This window comes from Uranotaenia lowii, chromosome 3 (assembly GCF_029784155.1).
Source record: "Uranotaenia lowii strain MFRU-FL chromosome 3, ASM2978415v1, whole genome shotgun sequence".
Lineage (NCBI taxonomy): Eukaryota > Metazoa > Arthropoda > Insecta > Diptera > Culicidae > Uranotaenia > Uranotaenia lowii.
In genome coordinates, this window is record NC_073693.1 from 80,505,900 (window position 1) to 80,518,376 (window position 12,477).

Below are 12,477 nucleotides of genomic sequence, written 5' to 3' on the forward strand. Positions count from 1 at the left end.
TTTGTAATTCGAATTGGCCCGCTGATTCAAGTGGTTGCTCACCCCTGCCCTGATCTTGATCATAAAAAGATTCAGATTTTGGGGATTTGCAAAACATCAAAGAATGGCGAATTTTTCACCGTCAATCTTTTAACACCATTACTATTCAGATAAATACCATATATAATTATTGCGACATCAATAAGTTCGAATTTTCCGTCAAAAAGATAAAACTGTTTTGTCAAAAGAATCTATGTTATATGTCATTTTAGTTAGAGGAACTTCTAGTTCACAGAACTTTTTATTAGCTTACTTGTCAAAAATTTTGCTTAAAAATCAATAAGTTAAAAATAAGTTAGTGATTGGCGAATTAGTATTTTTGTAACAGACACTGGTGATTTTATTTGATTTTGTTGTCATCTTAAAATTACATTATTTTATCTTATTATCTTATTTTTGCTTTCGACTGTGAAATTTTGATAGTGCGTAAATTTTCATCGGCTTTTTCAGTATATTGAGCAGTAAAAACGAATATTGTTTTAACTTCCGACGTTTCGGTGATTTATTTCAACTTTTTCAAGGATTCTAGGTTTTCAAGTTGTTTAGTGTATGATACAATTGTTGGATTCGATATTACAATTTAGTGTACTTACAGAAACGTTGTTTTCTGGTCTGAATGGGGTTTTTCAAAATGGTTAAACTGGCATTTTTGGTGAAGAACATCGGCTTTGTGTTGTCGGAACTGAGTGAAACATGTCAAGTTAGCTAATTTGTACTTAAATAGGCTTATATACTACTAACAGTTTTGTTATTGCACGACAAACAAAATTTAATTCCGAAGTTTTGCTCATTTTTAGAGGAATGCATTGCAATATATTGTTATTTCAAAACTTTTCTTCTCTCGGAGGAATTCTGGCTTTCAGTGTTTTCAAAAGCAAAAACGAGTATTGTTTTTATAAATCCAACGTTCCAGTCCGTTTTGTATCTTCTGCAGGGACAGAAAAATTTCGTTTTCTTGTGGATGTCGACTCGACTGGTCATGTAAAGCTCATGTAAAATATTTCATCATGGATAAAATCCGTTTGTGTGGGGATTTTGGGAAATTTTCTCCTAGGCATCTAAATATGCATAGTTTTCACTTTCATTTTAAATTATCACAAATACGAAAAAAATCGAGAAAATTCTATTGAAACATGTTTTTGGTAATAAAGAATGGTTTCCATCACAAAAAAAAAACTTTTTATGATCCTGAACATCATTATTTTGTTAAGACTTAAAAAAATGTAATTTTATTTTGATCAATAAAAACAGTCATTCCTTTTATTTGGATGATTGATTACTTTTTTTCTTAAGGAACTAGTGTTTATGTTGTTGATCACGTTTGCAAAACTTTTATTTTTTTTTTACTTTCAACAGCATTACATATTTAAAAAGGATTACAATAAAAAAAAGCCAAGTTCCATATGATGTTGAAAAAAACTTCAGCAAAGTTTATCCAAGTTTTTAATTAAAAAATAAACGAAAAGTGTTATTTTGCAGATATATTTTATTTTTTCCGCCAGAAGTCCTTAACTTCTTTGAAAAAAAATGTTTTATTGATGAATACAAAAATTCTTCTCAAAAAGTATATCTTTTGTGTGCAACATAGCTTTGTTTCTGCTTGGCCAAACAAATGTGCATTTTAGTCTGGAGATTGAGATGAAGGGAGAAGATGGTTACGCAAGTTGTGCGTGCAGTCAATGATTGAAATTGTAAAAAAATGTGTCCAATTGTGCGGGAAAATGAGTAAATTTGAGTAAAAATGAGAAAAACCAGTACTCAGAGAGAGAGAAAAATAATGCGAATTGTAGCAAATTGTGCATTTATTGTAGAATTTTGATCGTTTCCATTCCAAATTCGAAGAATTCTCTCTCTTTTGTTGTCTGCTGATTTTTGTTCTGTACAGAGAGGGCCAAACATTTCTCTTTTTAAATTTTTATTTTGAACATATCATTAAGGGTAGATAAGGGTGAATTTGAGTTGTTTTATTTCATCACTTTTTGAAACGTGTCATATTTCAGTGATGAAATATTTTTGTTCCCCGTTTAACAATTTTGCATTAAAATTTTTTGATCTCGTTGTTTACACTCATTTTTCTTACAAAAAAAATCAATCAACAGTTTGCCATCTAAAAAACCATGATTTTAATAGATATTCTTGATTGAGATTCAGAATGATTGTTAGTTTACGACAATGCAATGGTGCAATCGGTAGAAGCCAGATAGGTTTCAAAGCTGAAGTATGATTTAAGATGGTTCCAGCTACAGTAAATAAGTCGAAGTAACTTTTGAAACTCAGATTTTTTTTAAAGACTCTAAGTTGATGATTTGGCTTTAGTAAATAAAAACGACTTGCTGGAAAATTCAGTTTTGAAACGTATTTCTAACGCTATTTTCAGTTAGCACGGGCTCCAGTATTAAAAGTGGAACTGCTAGAGAAGCGTAAATTTAAAAAAAATGATCCATTATTTTTTAAAGATTGAAGCTATACCAGATTTGAAATTGTTGTTCAGACTGTTTCACGTTAACAAAATAAAGAGAAGAAATTCGAATATCAATGTACCAACTGTTAGGAATGCTATTAGATATTTATTTGGCCTTGGTTAATTTAACTAGATTCCTATATGAATCGAGAAATTATCTTCTCAACTATGTTGAACAGCATTATTCTCAAATTTTTCCCGATTAAACTTCTAACACTGTCACCACGACATTGGGAAGTGTGGCGGCACCAAAAACACCACAAATATGCTGCCGCTGATGCTTGCTCGGTCAACATAAGCCGTCTGAGATGTTTTGGTTGATGTTTGAAGCAAAGGTAGGACCAAAAGTGGAAATGGATAGAAGGGGGCACTGAATGTGTGTGGTTAGGCAAAAGCGTTCGCTGAGGTGTGTTTGTGAGGCCTCACTCCATCGTCGAAACTTGTATGTGATACCTACTCGATTCCGATGCTCTTACATCTGGTGGACGTCGTCGTCGTCGTCGTCGTTCGGGACGTTCGAAAAAGGTTTATGTGGACCTTCAGCGACTGGATGTTTTTCTACCGTACTCCCTCATGAAGTTCTTTGAATTGAGGTTTGTGCTCTTGTCTTTTGCTCCATCAAGGTTTTTTTAGGTTGCTTTTTCTGAAACACATTCACCGAGACGTTTATTGGCGAAACAGATACTTTCGGGTGTTGAAAATTGCTGCCGATGTTAGGCGCTACCCACCGAATAGAGATGGTAGCTACAATAAATGGAAACCAGGAATTTATGGGCAAACTTTTCTCACGAAATGTTGATCTCATTATTTTGAATAGTTATCTACGATCAATAAATTTGCAACGAATTAGTGAGAAGAAGTAGAATTCAAACAAAAACACCAAAAAAAAAAAAAACCGGCAGATGTCGGAACATTTCGCTCGAAAAGCAAAGGAACAAGGCAACAAAAAATAATCACACCAGCCAGCATCCATAACACCCAATGAAGTCATCAGCCGACGGGATTTTTTTTTGCCATTTCTGTGACTGAAAACTGGACGATGATCTTGTTAAGACAACTTGGTCCAGCCCGCCTTAAACTTAATGACTCAATCTGAATTCTTTCAACCGCCGTCGGTAGTTCTTTAGGACTCATTGGAACCGTTGATCATCGAGATGAGGTTGTTTTGTTGGATTGCGAATGGAAATGGTGATGGATTTAAAATCGTTTCCGCAACTTCCGTCGGCAATTAGATGAAGCAGTTTTAGGCTGTGCGTTTTTTTTTGAATTTGCCAAATTATTTATTGACATTTTAGCCGTTCATTTTATAAAGTTTCCATAAAATGATTCCACTTAAAATTTTGATTACAAGATCACACTCAACTTCGTTTTGAAAAATTCGTCAAATGACAACTTTTCAACACTCTGCCAAACAGTTTTTTAAATACTCATTTGGTGTAGATTACATCCATTTGACAGCATAACGCCTGTTCAACTTTATTCATCGACACTGCATTCATCATCATCTCAATGTATCTACATATGATTTTTTTCAGTGAAATGATCTCATTTGTATCTCTTATGATATTAAAAATGTTATACTTACATTCATGTATCAGCATATAATCACTAAAAGTATGTTAAAAAAGCTTATCAAGTTCGATAAAAAAAATAACACAGCTTCTTGAAAATTTCATAAAAATTTAAAGTTCTCTTCGCAAAAATTCCTTCGGAATGCTTCAATAAGATTTTAGAGACTAGAGTCTACCTAGATTGTCTTAAATCAGCAAGAGTCTTCCCAATATTTAAGTCAGGAGACACATCCAATGTAAATAAATATCGTACCATTCCAACTTTAAGTACATATCTTCAGTAAGATCCTCGAAAACCTTTTTAATAATCTGGATCAAGTACGTTTACAGCCATATGCTTATATAAGATGTTGGTTTCTGTAATTGAAAAAAAAACAAAAAAAAAAGAATCATGGGAGGCTTTTTCTTGCCCCTAAGAATGCCTTCGACACCCTTAACACCTTTCCGCCGCCTTGTTCCAGTCTTCTTAGCTAAAGGTCATAAGATCGAATCCTGGTTACGGCATACAGAGTACACTTTCTGTGGGTTGTTGGTGATAGCATTTTAAAGATGCTAGCCATCATTTCCTCGAAAGATGTTCGATTTTTTATAGAAATAAAATATTTATTAATAAAATTATAGAGTTATGGCATAAGAGGCCTAGCATTTTCACTAACAGGAATCAATTTGTTATCCTAGGTGTGGCGAAGAGCTCTCCAGAAAGCTTGGAAGTTGGTGTCCCACAAGGCAGCAATATAGTACCCTTACTGTTCTTACTGTACATCAACGATCTCAGTAAATCAATGTTGCTAGGTACACCTCAAATAATTGCTGCTGAAACAGCTGAACTGAATTTAACTTAAACGAAGAACATGGTTTAAGGGTTTCAAGTGGAGATTTGTTCCAAGACCAATTTTTTGTACAAGAAATGAATTTATAAGGAAATCACTTGACCTTAAAGTGTTTAAAAATAAGTGATAACAAAAATGTCAGACAATCGGCTCCACGGATTGAAACTTATTTTCAACTGTTGATTTCAGTTTGTAATTCAGTTTACCTTTTTTATTGAAACCCAAAATTTGACACACTAAAATCCTGTGTTCAAATTGGATTTTTACTAAGAAGTGTTACTAAACAAGTTCAAAATTTGAAATCAACCATTCAAACTTAAAGATTTATTTATAGAATACTAGCTGATCCCATACGAACTCCGTTTCGCTTTCAACTTGGAATATGTCATGAACAGTTTGTATGAATGTCAATAGCCAAATATTTTCCAGATGCATTTCCGAATTAATTGTAAACAATAATTGCAAAAATATTTGACGAACACCTCTTCTGTCGTCTGCTACTTCATTTAAAATCAGAAATTGATTGCCCGAGCCAAAAAAAAAACCCCGTGTAAAAATTTCGAGTCGATTGTCGCATAACAACGCAATTATTGCCAAAAAGTTAAACTCCTTTTGGTGGCCTCTTATACAATCTTTGATATCTGAAGTCGATTGTCCGTCTCTGAAAACTACCGTGTGCAAATTTTCATCCCAATCCGATCTATAATAACGACGATATTTAAAAAATAATGTAAGGTTAATATGGACGAACCCATTGCCGGCCCCTTACGCTGAATTCAATACCTGAAATCGATTGATCGTCCCTCAAAACTCTCGTGTACCAATTATCATCTAAATTCGATGTATAATAACGACAATATCGCAAAAACAGTGAATAGTTAATATGGACGACCCTTTAGGCCGACCCCTCACTTTAATTTGGATAAGTGAATTCAAATGTTTGTCCCAAATAACTCCTTTGTGCCTATTTTCAACCCAATCCGATGTATAAAAACGGCAAGATGACTAAGATATTGAAAACTTTATATAAAAGACCCCTTTAGCCGGCCCCTTATTTTGAATTTGATACTTTATTTTTTTTACAAACATAATTTCTTAGGAAGCTTGAATAGATTTGGCCTAATAGTTTTATCTTCAAAAGATTAAACTGCTTTTTTATCTTTTCCATCCCTTATCTAATGAAAATATCTGTTGAAGATTATCCCACTTTTCAATATGGATGATTTTGTTGAGCATGTTGGAAACTCACTTTGCATGTTTTTAACTGCATGTGTGTATTTTTTTCGCTTTTCAATTTCGCACTGTTTTATTATTAGTTTTTCTTAAATGTTGGAAGTTTTACTAACAGTTTTTTGAAGTTATCGAAAATAAATCATCTCGAAAACACCATTTTTATATTATGTAAAAGGTTTTTTATGAGTTCTGTTTTTTTTTCATGGGCACAAACATCCCATTAATAGATGGTAGAATTGACCACATTGGTCATCAATGGTCACTCAAAAGTTAGAAATTGGTCAGTGAAATCGAATTGTATTAAAGAAAACTAAAAGCTAAAATTTTTTTATCTTATCAATTTTCAATTCCCCCATCAAAATTCCAATTGAAGCGTTAAAATCGCAGCCTTGAACTTATAACTCTAAATCTAAAAAAAAATTCTTTCTCTATGAGGAATTCCAAAAATATAAAATGGTTGACCCTTAAAGCCCCCAGCGACGGTAAAGAGCACTTTGAAAGCCACTACTATTCTAGTCAATATGTTCCTAACAGGCTAGTTGTATTTTTCGATCAAAATGTAGGCTTATAATTGTATCCAAATATCTCGTACCGGTAGCATGTGCTTTGAACAGTAGAAGGTACAAAAAACACCCGCCAAAATTTTCACTTTCAAATTTTTAATGCTCAGCAAGCTTCGATTTGCTATCCAGTACATGTGAGCTCTGAAAATAATCCCGCCAACGAAACGAACGGAAATGAAAGTCGGTTCAAAAAATGGGTGCCATGACTTTCGGTTCGGGGGAATAAAACCGTTGTTGTATGGACGACCGGCTTCAAAAGGGGCCATCCGAAAATCTAAAAACATTTTTCATCATTCCTGGTCCTAATGAGCACTCATGCCAAATTTCAGCTCTCTAGCTCTTAAGGTAGCTGAGCCTATTGAAGACAAACATACAAACGAACAAACAAACGGAAATTACTTTTTATATATATAGACTAATTTTAAACATCTCAAGTTGGAAGCCATGTGTAAAACATTTAACACATCACCCAACACTCAACAGAATAAGCAAAATAAATACAAAAACCTAGTATCGATTATTTTAGAACTCATAACTTTGATTAAGAACATGGGTGAATATCATTTTTAAATTTTATACTGATATATTCCTCTAGAAAAAATTTCAGCTTCACTAGTTTTTTTTTGTGTTTCTCATTCTTCTGAATCTTAAACTCCATACTCAAAAAGGTTTTGATAAACTACTCAACGCCTCTAATTTCACATTTTTCGAGGGACAAAGAATTTAGGAGCTGATTTTGATTTATTCGGGGGCCCTGAATCCAAAAATATAATTTGGTTTATTTTCTTACAGCTTTCGTTTTTAAAATCACCTTTGAAAATAGGTACAGTTTATATAAGGAATTTGTTTTTTGACTTTTTTGACAAAATTGATAAACAAAGTAACGGATCTTCTACATGTTCACTTAACTCCATTGAATTCTAATTGAACTGCAGATATTTTCAAAGCAAAAAAACAAAAAAAACTAATGAAGGTTTTAATTAATTTAATTAATGTAATAAATTGTTAGATTTGTTAGAGCATCAGTTATTAACGATTGATTTCACTAAAAACTGATTCATTTTATATAAACTTAAAAACTCCATATCATAAGAACAAGAAACTTATCTTTTCAATTTTCATATTTTGTACAAAATTTCAAATAAATTCACCGAATTTTATAGTTTTTTTTTTCAATTTTGATTTAAATATTCCGAATCATATGAACTTTTTACTATTTTTTTTAATTTTTCAATAACTTTATAATGGTTTTTCATTTCTGATTTATTGTAAGCTGAATAATCCTTTAAATTTTTTTTGAAAGAAAACAAAGTTTATACCCTTTGTTTTTTCAAGGGCCCAGTTTTTCAATTGACGGCTACGAATATTCAGAGCTTGAAATTAAAAACTCAAAAACTTGTACTTAATAGTTTATTAAGTTTAATTTATTTTAAGTAATTCAAATAACCTATTTTGAATCGTTTGTGTTTTTTTAACTCTATGAAAAGTAAGAAACTGATAAGGAATAGAAATTTTGAAGCTAAATTTTAATGCACAACATTAATTAAACTTGTTTTGCTCTGTGCATTGAATATTTACAACTTCGAATTGTTTATTTTTATTTTTATGAGCTTCTTATTGATCAATCAAAAAATCACCTATATTTCAACTTGAATTTTGGCAGTAGAAGCTTTCAATCCCGATTTGAACATGTTGTTTTATAATTTAATGAAGTGAACTTCATAAATGATCTGTTTTAAGCCTTAAATGGTCATAACTAGAAGAATTTGAATAAAAAAAAATGATTGTATCTCTGATTTTGATCACTGGCACTCTGGAAATAAAATTGAATTTCTTCTTCGTATCGAATTAAATTCAATCATCAAGTTGGTGTCAGTTTGGAAGAAATTCTTCCAAGTTCAAAATCGATTTTTTACCTAATCGAGAATTCACATCTTCACATCTACAATTCAAAACGTGATAGAATATTTCTTTAATTTCAAAATATTACAGTGTAATTTTTCAATCAAGCCTTCAATTGAAAATGAAAAAAGGAATGTTATCTAAGACGATTGATAAACATCAATCATTATCGTTTTTGAACAGTTTTAAATCATGTTTCATTTCTTAATGACTTTGAAATTTTTTTAAATCTTGGTTAAAATTTATGTATTTAATTTCGATGATTCTTATGTTCGAAGTTTTAAAATCAGGTTTGGTTCAAAATTTTAATTCGCTATCTTTATTCTGGGTTTTCGAAATTATAAATGCTAAATCTATTTAAAGGCAAATGATAAGTTCAGAATGAGGAACATCATTTTAATTATTTGATTGATAACTTGCCGGAAAAAGCATTGATTGAAAACTTTGATTTTGAATTATTTGGAACCATATCAGTAAAATTGATAGTTTCTACGAGTTTATGTGATGGTCATTAGAAAATAAATAGTTTAAAAAGTCAATTTCGTTATTTATTATGATTTTTTGAGAGTGTCGTTTAATCTATCTTTATATAAATTTTGATGCATTCGAAAATTTTTTTCGAATAATTTATTTTCTGTTGAAGCTGAAGGGTGTTCTAGGCATTCCAAGTTTCTAAGAGTTCTATAAAGGCTTTTTGGACAGCTTTATTGCACTTCGTTGAAATTGTCTTCAAAGACCGCCTTCTGCAAAGAAGTTCATTCAATGACTTTATTGGCAGTAAATTTTGGTTTTATTGAAGCAAACAAGTGTCTTCAGATTTGTTTTGTTGCCTTATATGGGTTGTTCTAGATAATTGAAATTTCTTAGAGAAGTGTTGTCATCGAGGTTGTCGAAAGAAAATTTTGTGATTTTACGAAATAAATTCTGACCTTTTTCGATTTTACCCGAAAATTCTGTGACGGTTTTCTGTGATGCTATTTCTAATTATTTAAGGTTGTGAGAATTTGTTCAGCTCGTTCTGGCCGGACAATTCCGAGTTTTATCCGAAAACCTGACAATACCTGATTATATCCGGAAATTTTTGTCAAAACTCATCAAAAATTAAAATATAACCTGGGAAAAATCCTCAATACCTATCGGCAGATTTAAAATCGTATTTCAGGCTTTCAAAAAATCTACCATGATTATTTTTATAAAAGTTGCTGAAAAATTTCTTTTTCGAAACATGAATAAAATTTTCACAAAATATTTTTTTTTTGTAAAAAGAATAAAATTAATAAATTCAGGCTATATCCGGGCTTTTTTTCAATGAAATTCGAGAAATTTGGCTGAACCAGACTTTTGTCAAATTTGTATAAAATATCCTGATATAACCAGGAAATCTAGCAAGCTCATTTTTATTTCATTGGAAAGTTATGACAAATAAGGTCCTTTCAACGGTAACAATCTTCATATATTTTGCCAATTGAAAGAACGAAATCCTAAATTTCAAACCTTCCTTAGTGAAAACTTGTCTACTTGCTGACAGAAAAATGTCAAACGTAAGCTGAGATAAACTCTACTCTACAATAAACTGCTCCTTTCCGTGTCACTAAAAAACTTCACCCGGAAGCACAAAACTAAGTATAAATCCTTCTTCACATTTTCTATCTCTTGCGGCGCGGTGGTTTTCCTTGATTGAATCCCAAATTTCGGTTTACAAACTGACAAACTCAATTTAAGCCACACAATGAGTAGTTCCAACTACCAGCTAATTACTTTTCCTTGGCAGCCGGGAGCTAATTAAATTTCCTTCCTCCCTAACGAAGAACTATCCAGCCCACCATCACCCGAAGGATCTTAAATCCTGCCCTGCCGGGGTTTTGTGTGTGGAACCGAGGAAGCAAACCTCGAGTGTCGCTCATAATTCTGGGCCAGGACCAGCTTCCAAAAAGGGCCGCCACCGCCGCCGTGCAACACTTCATTATGGCCTTATTTTCTCTTGGTCTTGCCTTTCCGGGACAAAATCTAACGGAAAAATAAACATCTTAATGAAAACTTAATTACGCAAGCAAGTTGGGGTAGTTTTTTGCTGCTGCACTCTGCCGTCCGGAAGTGAGCCCGAGATTTGGCAAAGCAAAAAAAAACGGGAAGAATTTCAGCATGGGTTTTATAAGTAGGAAGGAATGCCGGAGGAAGATGGTAAAATGCATCAGGAATGTTTCATCTTTGGGCGAATTTCGAGAAGATTCCTATTCTGTTGAATAAATTGCCCTAAGCATTTTTCTTAAAATTTTTGTATTTTTTTATTACACAAAAAGTTAGGTACCTTCCTACTAGATATTACTTTGTTTTCTTGGGTAAGCTGCAATTAAAAATTAATTTCGAAATAACTTGTTCGCTGCATTTCGCGATCTCAGTTTCCTGAATTACTGAAGGATCGTATCTGTTATTACACCTTGAATCCAAAATTCATCCGAATGAATCATTAGATGTAAATAAATCCACGGGCCACGGACCTGATTGCTCCCGGATCCATTCCGGAATCTCAATTAGAGCCATCTTTTTTCCACCATTTCATCCTTCCGCAGGTTCATTCCGGTACCGTGGAATCGGCCAAAGTGGGCGATTAACGATATTTACGATTTTGGGCAGGCCATCTACCAACTGACAAAAAAAACCGGGCTGATCAGGTCTTAACTTTCAGAACCCTTGTAAATTACAGTATGCATACATAATTAAGGAGCAACGCTATTGCCGATTGGGAGCGCCGCATGGGAGATTTGCGAATCGAGGGAACGAGCAATCTTTGGTAGTTTATTTTTTGCAACGTCTTGTTTTGGATGTCAAGATTTAGCTGACGACTTTGCGCGGTTTTTGAGGCAAAACTCAGAACCAGGACATTTTACAGACTCATTTAGATATGTTTTTCAAAAAATATTTTCATTTTTCCTGGCTCAGCCGTTGAACGAAATAAGTAGTTAAGTGAGAAATCCACAAATCAGGCTAAAGCAGTACAAGATTTATTAATTTTCCAAAATGAGCCAAAAATTATATGATTTATTACTTTTTCTACTAGGTCTGTTCATTTATTTTGACCAATTTGACCTTTTTTTTTATAAAAAAAAAGCTCTTCAAGCCGTAAAAACAAGTTTGGTGTCACACTCCATCTTTTTTTTAATATTTCTTTTATCCAGCGCATTTAAGATCATCAGTACATCCTATTTTAAAACATCGTTCAAAAATTGAAAACTAGAACGCAAACTCGTATCAAATTTGACTTAAAAAAAAGAGCTCTGATAAACATGTAAATATTGTTATCATTTTTAATCTTTTTTTAACAAATATTTCTTTAAAGAACAGATTTCTATTATTTTTGCTCAATTCAGAACACCCACTGTATCCTTCGAAATTTTCACCAATTTATGAAAAAGCAGCTTTATTTACCATGATATTTTCAGAATTAATTAACTCAACTATGGAGTTGCACCACTTTCGTCAGAATCAAGCCAACTTTTTTACATTTTATATTACGTGTATTGCTTCGAGCAGAGTTTAACAAACAATTAAATACAGTTTTAACAATTCTTGCTGGTTAACTTGTTTTATAAAAATAAAAAAAGGCCAAAGTCCAATTTCTATCGAGAACATCAGATCAGTTTTTCAACTTAACATTTTAAATTGTTTCAAAGCACGTCCCCCAAAACGAAGCAAAGATCATATGTCTTTAGGCCAATAACTCAAATGTGCAGTGCTCAAAATCGTGCTATTTTCATTTACATAATAAGCTGTAAGTTCAGGAAATATTTTATGCTATCTATATTTTAAATAAACATAATAAACAGAACGGAATAGAAAAAAAATCGAAGAAAAACGAGGATCAAGTTTATCTCCTAATC

At 32.4% G+C, this 12,477-nt stretch overlaps 1 protein-coding gene across 2 annotated transcripts in view; it reads left to right on the forward strand.

The window, feature by feature from the left end:
- The window catches only part of LOC129750510 (semaphorin-2A), a 402,306-nt gene that overhangs the window by 110,924 nt on the left and 278,905 nt on the right, over positions 1-12,477 (forward strand). The gene's annotated exons all lie outside the window — the stretch shown is intronic.